Source organism: Nothobranchius furzeri, chromosome 2 (genome assembly GCF_043380555.1).
Source record: "Nothobranchius furzeri strain GRZ-AD chromosome 2, NfurGRZ-RIMD1, whole genome shotgun sequence".
Lineage (NCBI taxonomy): Eukaryota > Metazoa > Chordata > Actinopteri > Cyprinodontiformes > Nothobranchiidae > Nothobranchius > Nothobranchius furzeri.
Genome location: NC_091742.1, coordinates 97058338 through 97073174, shown reverse-complemented (window position 1 = coordinate 97073174; position 14837 = coordinate 97058338). Strand labels below are relative to the sequence as shown.

The window sequence follows — 14837 nt, the reverse complement described above, 5'->3', positions numbered from 1 at the left end:
GGACCCTTCATGTTCCTCCTGCGGGTGGTGGGTCCACAGTTGGACGAGCCCATGTATCCGGTTCGGGCTGGGCCCGGCCGGGCCCCATGGGCGAAAGCCCCATGGGCGAAAGCCCGGCCACCAGGCGCTCGCTCACGGGCCCCAACCCCAGGCCTGGCTCCAGGGTGGGACCCCGGTAACCCTCCGGGCCGGGTACTCCGACTCTTCATTTTAACCGCCATGAAAGCTCCGGGTGAGAGGCGGAGGGCTGGGGTTGGCTTTTTGTTAGCTCCGAGACTCTCTGCCTGTGTGTTGGGGTTTACCCCGGGGGACAAGAGGGCAGCTTCCTTGCGCCTTCGGGTCGGGGAACGGGTCCTGACTGTTGTTTGTGCTTATGGGCCAAATATCAGTTCAGAGTACCCACCCTTTTTGGAGTCCCTGGGACGAGTGCTAGATAGTGCTCCATCAGGGGACTCCATTGTCCTGCTGGGGGACTTCAATGCTCACGTGGGCAATGACAGCTTGACCTGGAGGGGTGTGATTGGGAGGAACGGCCCACCTAATCTGAACTCGAGCGGTGTTTTGTTATTGGACTTCTGTGCAAGCCGCAGTTTGGCCATAACGAACACCATGTTCGAACATAAGGATGCCCACCGGTACACTTGGTACCAGGGCAGCCTAGGTCACAGGTCGATGATAGATTTTGTAGTCGTAACATCTGACCTGCGGCCGTATGTTTTGGACACCCGAGTGAAGAGAGGGGCGGAGCTGTCAACTGATCACCACCTGGTGGTGAGTTGGATCAGATGGCAAGGGAACATGCCGCGTAGACCTGGCAGACCCAAACGCATAGTGAGGGTCTGCTGGGAACGCCTGGCAGAAGAACCTGTCAAGACGGTCTTCAACTCCCACCTCCGGCAGAGCTTTGACCACGTCCCGAGAGCAGTGGGGGACATTGAGTCCGAGTGGGCCTTGTTCCACTCTGCGATTGTCGAGGCGGCTGTTGCTAGCTGTGGCCGTAAGGTGGCCGGTGCCAGTCGTGGTGGCAACCCCCGTACCCGCTGGTGGACACCAGAGGTTCGGGGAGCCGTCAGGCTGAAGAAGGAGGCCTACAGGGCGTGGCTGGTCTGTGGGTCTCCGTAGGCAGCAGACAGGTACCGGATAGCCAAGTGGGGTGCAGCAGTGGCAGTTGCCGAGGCAAAATCTCGGGCGTGGGAGGAGTTTGGTGAGGCCATGGAGAAAGACAATCGATCGGCTCCAAAGAGGTTCTGGCAAACTGTCCGGCGCCTCAGGAGAGGAAGGCAGCAACTCGCTCACACTGTTTACAGTGGGGATGGGGAGCTGCTGACGTCAACTGAGGCTATAGTCGGACGGTGGAAGGAATACTTTGAGGAGCTCCTCAATCCCACCAATGCGCATTCCGAGGAGGAACCAGAGCTGGGAGGCCTGGGGATGGACTGTCCGATCTCGGGGGCAGAAGTTGCTGAGGTAGTCAAACAACTACACAGCGGCGGAGCCCCGGGGGCGGATGAGGTTCGTCCTGGGTATCTCAAGGCTATGGATGTTGTAGGGCTGTCATGGTTGACACGTCTCTACAACATTGCGTGGTCATCGGGGGCAGTTCCTAGGGAGTGGCAGACCGGGGTGGTGGTCCCCATCTTTAAGAAGGGTGACCTGAGGGTGTGTTCCAACTATAGGGGGATCACACTCCTCAGCCTCCCTGGAAAGGTCTACTCCAAGGTACTGGAGAGGAGGGTCCGATCGATAGTTGAATCTCAGATAGAGGAGGAGCAATGTGGTTTTCGTCCTGGCCGTGGAACTGTGGACCAGCTCTATACCCTTGCAAGGGTGATGGAGGGGGCATGGGAGTTTGCCCAACCAATCCACATGTGTTTTGTGGATTTGGAGAAGGCTTATGACCGTGTCCCCAGGGGCACCCTGTGGGGGACGCTCCAGGAGTATGGGGTGGGTGGCTTTCTGTTAAGGGCCATTCAGTCCCTTTACCAGAGGAGCGTGAGTTTGGTCCGCATAGCTGGTAGTAAGTCGGACCTGTTCCCAGTGAGGGTTGGACTCCGCCAGGGCTGCCCTTTGTCACCGGTTCTGTTCATCACTTTTATGGACAGAATTTCTAGACGCAGCCGTGGTGTGGAGTGTGTCGAGTTTGGTGGCAGGAGAATCTCGTCTCTGCTTTTTGCGGATGATGTGGTCCTCCTAGCTTCATCCAGCTCTGACCTTCAGCTCTTGCTGGGTAGGTTCGCGGCCGAATGTGAAGCGGCTGGGATGAGGATCAGCACCTCCAAATCTGAGACCATGGTTCTCGACCGGAAAAGGGTGGCTTGCCACCTCCGGGTCGGGGGAGAGGTCCTACCTCAAGTGGAGGAGTTTAAGTATCTCGGGGTCTTGTTCACGAGTGAGGGTAGGAGGGATCGGGAGATCGACAGGCGGATTGGTTCGGCGTCTGCAGTGATGCGGACGCTGAGCCGATCTGTCGTGGGGAAGAGGGAGCTGAGCCAGAAAGCCAGGCTCTCGATTTACCGGTCGATCTACGTCCCAATCCTCACCTATGGTCATGAGCTTTGGGTAATGACCGAAAGAACGAGATCGCGGATACAAGCGGCCGAAATGAGTTTCCTCCGTAGGGTGGCCGGGCTCAGCCTTAGAGATAGGGTGAGGAGCTCGGACATTCGGGAGGGACTCAGAGTAGAACCGCTGCTCCTCCAGATCGAAAGGAGCCAGTTGAGGTGGTTTGGGCATCTGGTCAGGATGCCTCCTGGACGCCTCCCCGGGGAGGTGTTTCGGGCATGTCCTGCCGGCAGAAGGCCCCCGGGTCGACCCAGGACACGTTGGAGAGGTTACATCTCCAATCTGGTCCGGGAACGCCTTGGGGTCCTGCCGGAGGAGCTGGTGGACAAGGCCGGGGAGAGGACGGCCTGGAGCTCCCTAGTTGGGATGCTGCCCCCGCGACCCGGACCCGGATAAGCGGAGGAAGACGAGACGAGAGACGAGAGGTGGGGAAGGTCAGAAAAGGATCCGATCATTTTGTTTTTCCCTCATTTACAGTGACGGAGATAACGGCGCAGTGCGCCTGGCTCTGGTGTTAATCAAGTTAAATTATATCTCTTTCCAACAATTTTCACAAGAAAACAAAACAGTCAAAAGCAGGGCTTGTGTTGACCGGATAGTTCCCGTATTTGACCGTTTATTTTGATGGAGAAAGAATAGAAAGAATTACCCCGACGCATGCAGACGAACTGACATTTTATTCTACGCACATTGCAGATGTAGCTAAATCACTCAAGAAATGATTCCCATCTGAACATCTGAGCTGGACACTGCTCAGCGCAGCTCGCTGTCAGCGCATATGTGCACAGCGAGCTGAAGTTGTGGAGAGGGGCTTGGAGCACGTTGCAGAACCAGAGCGCATGCAGGAAGATTCCTCCGACTGAAGCGAGAGTTTTCCAAACCCTGTCTTTCAGAGAGACGTGTCACTTAGAAAATGTTCCCTGATTATGAAACTTTGGCTGAATAGCGCTTGTTCCTTTGTTCAATGTGGCGACACATCCAGCAGCCGTCTGAGGAGAATCCCAGAATCTGACATCCTCGTCAGCTCAGAATGCGCCGATATGATTACGCACAAGCGTGACGCGTCAACCCGGTCTCACAGTAAGACCGGGTTGGAACTGTTCAGGTTTATGCAGACAATCTTTACATTTAGAATTAGCTTACAGATGTAAAATTAATGCAGTAAAATTTAAAGCTTTTTATTTAAATATCCATTATTTTACAAGCACAGAGAGCCGCATCAGATGGATGGAAAAGCCGCATGCGGCTCCAGAGCCGCGGGTTGCCGACCCCCGACATAGACATAGGGAGAGAATCTCATTATGTCACGTTGCTGCGTCGACACGGAATCATGCACGGCTGAATCGCGGTGCATCTTAGAATCAATCATTTTTCACACCTCTAATACACACACAGATATGTGTGTGTGTGTGTGTAATTGATTGATTGATTGATTAAAAAGGTTTATTTGAAAATAAGACAAAATATTTTAAAAAAAAATCAATGAACATAGTAGAAAAGAAAATATATACCAATAAAAAAGAAGTATTTGTCTAAAGGGAGTAAGAAGAAGTAAGTGCTTATTCAATCCCACCCCTTTGTCTCACATTACTAATTTACTTTACAATTTACCATCTATACATACATTCATATTAATATATATATGCAGCTACTAATGATATCATTTTGCATTAACATTTTATGGTACTAGTGATAGTAATGATAATAATAATGACAATAATAACTTAATAATAAAAATGACAATAACATAAACAGCCTCAAAATAATAATGGCAATATCATAGTTTCCAGAACCTCAGAGAACCTCATTTTCATATCCATTAATTATCATCTTTTTATGCAGTGATTTCAATTTGTTTATATTTGGACACTGTTTGAGTATTTCCTGCAGCCCATTCCACAGTTTGACACCACATACTGATACACAGAAACTCCTTTTAGTGGTTCTTACCCTAGGCATTTTAAAATTTTTAATCCTTCCTAAATGATATCCTTCATCACTCTGGTTGAAGAGCTTTTGAATATTAGGTGGTAATAAGTGCTTACTAGCTTTAAACATGATTTGAGCTGTTTGATAATGAACCAGGTCTTGAAGTTAAAATTATTTTGACTGTAAAAACAAAGAATTTGTATGATCCAGATACCCAACTTTATGAATGACACATATTACCCTCTTTTGCAATACTGATAGTGGGTGTAGTGCATTTTTATAGTTGTTTCCCCAAAGCTCTATACAGTAAGTGAAATATGGCAGAACTAATGAACAATACAGAATATGGAGTGAATTACAGTCCAGCAGTTGCTTCATTTTATTTATAATTGCAATGTTTTTTGCTGCTTTGGTTTGTATGTGTCTAATGTGGGGCTTCCAACTGAGTTTATCGAGTATCACACCCAAAAATTTGATTTAATATTCTCCATTTTTTTCATCATCAATCTTTATACATCTGTTTTGTTTTTACAATTGCCAAATGCCTTAGTTTTTTTTCTGTATTCAATGATAATTTATTATTATTCATCCATTTTTTTTAGGGATGCACCGATCAGGTTTTTTGCTGCCGATCACCGATACCGATATCAAAGAATGCTGATCACCGATACCGATCACGTGGATTGGCCAGAAATTTTCTACAACATTATAATGAGTGCTACAAACTACATAATCTGGGAATAAAGGAAATGCAACCTAATCTAAAATGGTCTGTATTAGGGTTGTCACGGTGTGAAAATTTAACCTCACGGTTATTGTGACCAAAATTACCACGGTTTTCGGTATTATCGCGGTATTTTTTTTAAACGTGCTACATTTTCACACAATTAAATAAACCCTGTATGTCAGGAAATATTGTCCTCAGTTTGTGTCTAAATTTTGCCTAAAATGTGTTATTTTGTAATTATGTTGTTTATTTGTTTACATTTTTCCCCTTTAGTCTTTGAAATACCAATATTTGCCCATAACTTCTTATTTTATGTCTGTTTGATGTCATCATTTAAAAAATCTTAGATCAGATGATACTCAGTACTCAAGTAGTCTTCTAATCAGATAGTTTTTACCCTTACTTGAGCAATCCGTATATCAGGAAAATATTGTCCTCGGTTTGTGTTCTTCCAGTGAGCTTTGCAGATGTGGGAAAATGTCATCAGGCAGTAATCTTAGTTAAATTCATAATTATTCTCGGAGAGAGACCAACTCTTATCTGCCCCTGGGAGCCCCGTAATGCATAGCGTCATTTCAACATGGGGGTGTCCGCGACACGGTTTATATGCAGGTAGCGGCGCTGCGGCTGCTTTATATAGCGACTCGTTGCATTCTCCCTCAACCCAAATCCTCGGATCACGCATTTTAGCTAAAACGCTAACGTTAGCTTGCCTTGCGTTGACTGTAGAGTTGTGGGTGAGGGTCACGCAGATGTGTCATGAGATTTGAAGCGTTGCTGCCTTTCACAGACACTTTTTCTGCTCGTGCTGCAAACAGGATAGCCGTCCGTCTTCTATAAACTCCCTCGGCATTCTTCAAATATCTAAAATATGCCCGTACTTCCGACTTTGTCTTCTTTGAGGGATAATAAATGTCCTCCTGAGCGCTGCCGTCTCCTCCTTTGACCATTATTTCAGCTTTAGCTTCAAGAAAGTTTTGTTGTAAACAAAGCGTGCGTCTGTGCCGCCGGCAACTTCAGCCGATGATACGGTGGCTGGTAAGGGTCACCGCGCCTACACCGCAGCCACGGTAAACCCATCGAGATAATAATAGTTTTTTTTTAAAAACAAGACTGTTATTATTATTGTCAACTTTTTTTTTTTTTTACCGGGGTTTACCGCTACACTGGTTACCGTGACAACCCTACCTGATCGGTTTGCTTTGATCTATTTTGAAAATTCCGATCAAAACCGATAGGGGCGCTATCGGCCGATTACGATCAAATGCCGATCCATCGGTGCATCCCTAATTTTTTTAGTTAACTTAATTCTTTATTAATAATATTAATTATTTTATTGAGATCATTTCCAGCGAGACAAAATATGTATCATCAGCAATTAAGATCATCTTCAGAGTTTTGCAGACTTGAAAAATGTCATTTATATATATATTAAATAGAGCAGGTCCTAATACTGACCCCTGGGGGACACCACAGGCAATCCCCATACTTTCAGAAGTGACAGCATCCATTTTCAGAAATTGTTGTCTCTTAGATAAATAATTGGTGATCCAGTCCAGTGCCATTCCCCTAATGCCGTACTGTTGAAGCTTGTTTATGAGAACTGGGTGATTTATTGTATCAAAAGCTTTCCTAAAATCTATAAATACTCCAATAGCATATTTACCTTTATCTAATGTACTAATAATTTCATCGGTTGCTTCCATCATTGAAAGAGCTGTTGTCCTCTTTTCTCAGAATCCGTACTGACGATGGTTTAGTATTTCGTGTTTATTTAAAAAGTTTTCTAGTCTGATATGAAATAGTTTTTCCAGGATTTTTGAAAATTGAGAAGAAGTGATACTGGCCTGTAGTTGTTAAATAGATGTTTTTCCCCTTGCTTAAAAATTGGTATTTAGCTACTTTCATTTTCTGAGGAAATAAACCAGTTTGGAAGGATAAGTTATATATATAAGTTAATGGTTTTAGAATACCATCAATAACTCTTTTAACCAACACCATATCGATACCGTCACAATCAGTGGAGACTTTGTTGTTACATTTATCAACAACTGATTAAACTTCCAACTCATCCACTGCTGAAAGGAAGATTGAGTCGGGGTAGTTTGTTTATTATCAATGGTTCACTTATTGTCTGTCTTTTTTGGCTTGGTATATTTGCTGCTAGCTCTGGGCCTGCATTCACAAAATATTCACTCATTCTATTAACTACTTTTACTTCATCATAAATATCACTTTGATTATCAGTAAAGTATTCAGGGTATAGTATTTTCTTTGTCCCACCATTCCTTAATTTGTTTAGTATATCCCAGACACCTTTTAAGTTATTCTTATTTTCATTTAGGATTTTTCTGTACTATGTCCTTTTACTAGTTCTTATTTCAGTTAATTCGTTTTTGTAAACTTTATGTCTGGTGTCAGCTTCCTTAGTTCGTAGTTTAATAAAAATCCTATAAAGACAATTTTTCTTTTTACAAGCATTTTGTAATCCTTTAGTTAGCCATGGGAGATTTTTATACTTATGACTTGTATTAATGACCTTGACTGGACAATTCTTATTGTAAAGTGTCTTAAATATGTCAATAAATTTACTATATGCCATGTCAACGTCATCTTCCCTATAGACTACATCCCAGTCTTGGGACATCAATTCCTCTTTAAATGCAGCAATTAAATCGTCTGTTCGTAATCTCTTATAGGTCTCTTTCCCTGATTTCCTTTGACACCTACTTTCTGTAATTCCATTGCTGATGTCAAAATATACAAATTTAGGTAAGTGGTCACTAATATCATTTATTAGTGTGCCACCTGCCATATTTTTTTCAACACAATTTGTAAAAATACTGTCAATCAAGGTTGCACGTTGTGTCGTAATTCTCGTTGGTCTTGTGATCTTCGGGAACAGGGATAAGCTATACATCATGTCTACGAAATCTTCAGTCTGTTTTTGCAGTTTTGACTTCATGAGATCAATGTTAAAGTCCCCACAGATGAAAATATCCTTTTGGCCAATTTTTGAGTACATTTTCTCTATCCAGCTTTTAAACTTATCCATATCCGATCCTAGGGCTCTATATACAGCTAACTAGTATATTCACTCTATTTTCCATTATTATCTCAATTAATAAACTTTCCATTACTTTGTCTAGTGTCATTGTCATTTTTGGTAACATTTTACTTCTTAAATTTCTGTCAACATACAGAGCTACCCCGCCTCCTTTTTTACACTTTCTATTCTGAATGTACATCTCATACCCATCCAAATCAAAATCTGAGTCTTTTTCACCGTTGATCCATGTCTGATATGGCTATAATCCTAAAAGGAGTTTTAAACTTATTTAGAAAAGCCTTTATGCTCTCTAGGTTTGCATAGAGCCTTCTACTACCGTAAATCCTCTAATACAGGCCGGTATTCAATTAAAGGCCGGGTCTCCAATTTTGTCCGGTGTTGGAGTCTGCGGAGGTGAATAATGGCCGGTCTCTTATTGTGGCCGGGTGGAATGTGGTAACAAGCAAGTACGGGGGCGGTTGTGTCATCGTCTCACTTTTGATTTGCCAGTGATAGACCGCGAGGGTAACTTTAACCGTGCGGAGACGAAGAGGAGGCGAAAGTTTGATGTCAAGTTCTAAGAGAGCGTGCGCTGCAGAACACTGGGGAGCAGAAGGGGTTGTATGAACCAGTCGACTTCACTATAGTGACTTTTTATGCCTGTCATCGACTAGTCGCTGTCACGTGATAATGACCGACAAGATGCAGCCCTCGGAAAAGACAGCAGCCTGCTGTCAGCAGGTGACAAGCTCCTGCGCTCGGGGGGGCAACACGCTGTGCCAGAGCGTCGGTACTGACACGCGATCGTTCATGTCGGTTCATTTCCTTTAATGTTTTCTTTCTTTTATTTGCGCCTGATGAGTTTCACTGCTGTGGAGCGGGCCGCATCACCTTGTCCTCCGGTGACGCACCGATCACTGATGCGGCCGCCAAGCAGGGAGCAATCCGCTGTTTTTGCGGTCGGTAGATCTGCCTCCTGAGCACGGCCACAGTAACATTATCAAATCAGGTGTCGCCACCTCAAAAACTAATTTAACGTGCGATCGTTCATGTCGGTTCATTTCCTTTAATGTTTTCTGTCTTTTATTTGCGCCTGATGCGTTTCGCTGTGGAGCGGGGCGCATCACCTTGTCCTCCGGTGACGCACCGATCACTGATGCGGCCACCAAGCAGTGAGCACTCCGCTGTTTTTGCGGTCGGTAGATCTTTTAGAACTGCAGTTCAAAGGTAACTCATAAGGTGATTATATATGAACCCAGGTAGCAGTTTTTCTTTAGGATTGAGAGGAGATGCAGGAAGATAATAAACAGGCAGGACAGAAAAATAGTCAAATAAAAACAAGTTTGTTTTTGTACCTGGTGGTTGCAACAAACAGACACCATTGAAGGTAATCAGAAGTGAGGAACAGAAAATGAAATAATTATTTTAATGTTTAGAGCAGCAGGAACTCCGAGAGGCTGCAGGCGCATCAGTGAGTTTGCAGCCGCTGCGCAGGGGGAGGGGGGAGAGGGCTGAAGCAGAAACTACCGTTGTTAAAAGAAATGTGTTTCACTTTGAAAATGTGGGCGCAATTTTAATTGTCAAAAACTCCAGCGAACCATTAGTTCATTTTGCTCAAATAGAAATAGAGGCCTGCCTCTAATTATGGTCCTCCTTCCAATAAAGGCCTGGAGCTTAATGAACTTGAGTCAAATACAGGCCCGGGCCTGTATTAGAGGATTTACGGTATTAATGTGGATTATTGATAAAGATTGATCTGTCTTCATTTGTTCATTTAGCTGTAGTTCCCTATAATAAAAACACTGTTTACATGACTAAAGTAATTAATGACGGGGTCTATGTCATCTAAATTATTTTGTTGTTGACGCTCGGTGATTACAAATGTTTCCAGTTCTGTTTTATTCAGCGTATTCATAATCCAGTCTCCATCTTTAGATGAAAGATTCATGTATATATATATATATATATATATATATATATATATATATATATATATATATATATATATATATTAGTGCTGGGTGATATGACGATTTTAGACCATTTTACGATCTACACGTCTGACGGTCTGTCATTTTTGAGAGACCTTTTTATCACGATTCACAGCTCTGCTGTTGAATTTCTGCCTCTGAATGAAAAGGGAACTTACCCCAGGCGAATGACACGCCTTTGTTTGACCTTAACCAATCAGAGTGAGTCATGGTAATATATATTAGTGCCCCGCTTGTTTTCACCTGCGTGTGAACAAACATGGCATCGGCTGAGAGGGACAACGAGGTTTTCGTTCTGAAGAGGAACGCCTCGTCCATTATATGGAACTGGTTTGGTTTTTCACCAGATGACAAAGAGCAGCGAAACGTCATTTGCAAAGTTTGCAAGCAGAGCGTCAAGGCAAGTGATGGCAACACCACAAACTTGCTTAATCACTTGAAGAGAAAGCATCCCAAACAATACAATGAGAGCCAGCTGGCAGCTAAAGCTAAAAAGCCTGCGGCTGCAGCGGCTAGTGCTTCTTCCAGGCAGCAAACGCCAACAGAAACACTCACAAAACTCACTTCCTACGACAGAGACAGCAGACGATGGAACAGCATGACAGATGCAGTGACGTACCACTTGGTTAAAGATTTGTGTCCCGTGCGAACAGTAGGAGTGGGATTTAAGAAAATGAAAAAACATTGGATCTGCGCTACGAGTTTTCCAGCCGCAAGTATTTTTCGAACATCGCCATTCCACGCATGTACGCTGAATGCAAAGTGAGAGTTGCAGAAAATATTCAGAATGCGCAGTTTTTTGCAACCACAAACAATCTCTGGTCCAGCCGCACATCAGAGCCGTATTTGAGCTTAACTATCCACTACATGAGCAACTGGGAGCTACATAGTGCAACACTGCAAACAAACTACTTTCCAGAAGACCACACAGGAGAGCACATCGCAGCGGGTCTGAGAGAGGCTCTTGAAACGTGGGGCCTTATAGAGGAAAACATGACCTGCATGACAACAGACAGTGGATCTAACATGGTGAAGGCCCTGGACCTGAATGGCTGGACACGACTGGAAATGCTTTGGCCACAGATTACATCTTGCAATAGGTGGGTTTTAGGCTTGGGCGGTATCCAAATTTGAATACCGTCTAACTTCCACTTAATTTTACCCCGGTATACGGTATTACCGTGAATACTTAAAAAGTGTGAGGTAAGCCTCAAGTGGACCTTCACCTTTCTGAATCCGAATACCAAACAATTACTAAAAAATAACAACGCAACTCACATACTATTAACAACATTTATTAACACAAAAAATGCAGCTTATAAACAAGTGCAAAGAGTCAACAGTCCAACAGCAATAAATCAACATAAAAACCCAGGACCGCTGTTGCGCGCAAATCAAGTGAACAACTTATCAACGAGCAGCGTGAAGCAGTGCAAATAGGCCGTAACAGTCAACAAGAGTTGGGTAACCATAAACATTGAAATTATAAAAATTATTGCAACCAAAACAACTGCATTAAAATTATAAAAAGAAAACTCCGTCATACGGCCACACGCGCACGCACGCACGCACGCACGCACACACACACACACACACACACACACACACACACACAGGAGTGTGAACATTACGGCATGTTGCAGCAAATCTAGTTAAGATTTCTCGCCAGAAAAACCAGCATGTTTACTTTTTCTGGGTTCAAGTTTGCACGTTGTGGACCAACAACTTTACCTGCGGTGCTGAAAACCCGCTCCGATGGTGAGCTGGTGGCACAAATACATAGATACCTCCGGGCCAGTCGTGGCATCTGGGGAAAACGACTGCCAGCATATTTCCACCAGAGAAGAGGGTCTTCGTCCCCTTGAATAACAGGTTCCAAACAGTACGCTGTTATTTCAGCTCCAGCTCGTTGCTCTGCGCTGACGGGACCCTCCGGCGCAGCGTCAGCGGCTCGTTTTTGCAGGAGAGCCCCCAGAGACATCTTTTTGCGTGGGGGATCAGGTCGTGCTCGTTCCTCTATGGTTCAGATGGCCACTGCTTCTGGTGCTGCTTGCCCCTCTAAGCTCACGTTCTCAGCCTGTAATTCAGCTTTGATTTCAGCCAGTGCGTTGTCATCAAGCTCATATCTGCCACGGTAACGAGGATCGAGGAAAGTGCATTTTCGCATTAATTTGTGCACTGAATCAGATTGTCGGCTGCACGTAACTGGTGGTGGACTTCAGGGCCGTGCAGAGATCTTTGACGGGGTGGGTGCTCAAAGTAAAAACAGGGGCACTTATAGAGCAATCCAATAAGTTAGAAAATTCAGATAATGAGACCCTTGGGTTCAAACAACATAATAAAAATATATAAATTAGTGTCATTAGTGTTAATGTTAGTTCATAAATAATAGTTTTAGTTTTTAAAGCTGACTTATATCTAGAGATGTTACAACCACATTTTTGCCCCTGATCCGAGTCCAAATTGTTTGATTTTTGATTATCTTCCAATACTGAGTCCTGTTCTGATACCAGGTGGTGATGCAACGCATTATAAAAGAAGAAAGAAGTCGTCCTTCTGTCTGTATTTGTCATTTTGTTATTTTAGCCTGAAAAGGTCCCTCATTCAGGAAGTACATTTAACAGAAATCAAGATACTTTATTGCTATTGCACAGGTGTACAACCAAAGATATGTTGTGCTTACTAAAGACAGCTCTAGTAAGAGGTAGTAAAATAAATGTAAAATAAATGCAACCACAGAGACTTATCCAGTGTGATCTACGGCTATGTTAGCTGAGATCTTTTTCCTGTCAGTAGAAAATTCTTGATCCCATTCCATGATCTCACTGAACTCAACACTAAACATGAGAGCTCTGCTACCAACCTATCAACAACACCCTTTCCACAAAGGCACCATCATCCCATACGTGGCAGGAGTCGCAGAGAAACTTAGAAGAATCTTCTCTAAACACAACATCCCGGTAAACTTTAAACCCAACAGCACCCTCAGACAGAACCTGGTCCATCCAGAAGACAAAACACCCAAACAGAAGCTCAGTGGGGTCGTTTATGCAGTCCAGTGTAGGAGCACTGTCCAGATGTTTACATTAGAGAAACTAAACAACAATTACACAAGAACATAACACAACACAGGAGAGCCACCTCTTCAGGTCAAAACTCTGCAGTACACCTTCACCTGAAGGACAAGGGACACACCTTTGAAGATGACAAAGTCCACATTCTGGACAGAGAAGATAGATGGTTTGAGAGAGGAGTAAAAGAAGCGATCTATGTAAAAACGTGAAAACCCCACTTTAAATAGGGGCGGGGCTTAGATTTCACCTTTCCAGTACCAATAATGCAGCTTTGGTCAAGGTCAAGGTCAAGGTCAATTTTACTTACAGAGCGCATTTACAGCAGCAAAGCTACACCAAAGCGCTGTACAAGGTAAAACAAATCAAGATACAAAAAATCAACAATAAAAACCTAAAATAAGATGAGCACACAACAGTCACAATCTATGATAAAACTGTTAAAAACTATTAAGATGCTCAAGTCAACCTGCATTAAAAGCCAAATCAAAAAATTGCGTCTTAAGAAGGGATTTAAAATGCTCTAGACTCTGTGTGGTCCTGATGTTGAGAGGTAGCTTGTTCCACAGTTTGGGCCCAACCACAGAGAACGCTCTGTCGCCGCGAGTCTTGTGGCGGGTTTTTGGAACTGTTAAAAGAGCTTGAGAGCTGGACCTCATGGTTCTGGCAGGGACGTAAGCGGACAGCAGCTCAGAGATGTAAACTGGGGCCAGGCCATGAAGGGATTTAAAAACAAAAAGTAAAATTTTGGAACGGATCCTGTAAGAGACAGGAAGCCAATGGAGAGAGGTCAGAACCGGGGTTATGTGATCCCACTTGCTGGTTCCAGTCAGCAAGCGAGCCGCTGCATTTTGGACCAGCTGAAGTCGGTGTAGGGAGGACTGGTCCAGGCCAGAATACAGGGAGTTGCAGTAGTCCAATCGGCAAGACACGAACAGGTGGATGACATGTTCGAGGACATTAGCAGGAAGGTATCAAGACTCAAGACAACTTTATTAGTCCCCGAGGGGCAATTCGAGACAGCATTGTGAAGCAGCCGGCACTAAAATCTCTAAATTCTAAAAACACATCCAAATTACACATTTGTAAAACCCATAAAAACCTATATACACAATCATGTCATAAACTCACATGTGAATGACCAACAATGATTAAAACTTTGGCTCACTCACTCACACACACACACACACACACACACACACACACACACACACACACACACATGTAACTACATGCACGCACACATACAAGTAATGCACACTCCCCCTATCTGCACTGAGAATTAAGAAGAAGCACAGCTCTGGGAACAAAGGAGCTTCTCCTCCTCTGTGTTTTACAGCATGGGCATCGAAGTCGGCGTTTGGAGGGCAGCCACTCGAAAACAGTATGAAGAGGGTGTGATGGGTCTTTAATGATTTTCTGTGCTAAACTTCCTGTATGCTGGTCACATTGAGAAGTTAAGCTTCGCAGTGGTAGTCCAATGATCCGAGAGCACACCTTGACGGTGC

At 44.2% G+C, this 14837-nt stretch overlaps 1 protein-coding gene across 1 annotated transcript in view; it reads right to left on the bottom strand.

Moving 5' to 3' along the window:
- LOC129154107 (zinc finger protein 892-like) overlaps positions 1–14837 on the bottom strand; it is a 338014-nt gene that overhangs the window by 196550 nt on the left and 126627 nt on the right. The window lies entirely within an intron of this gene.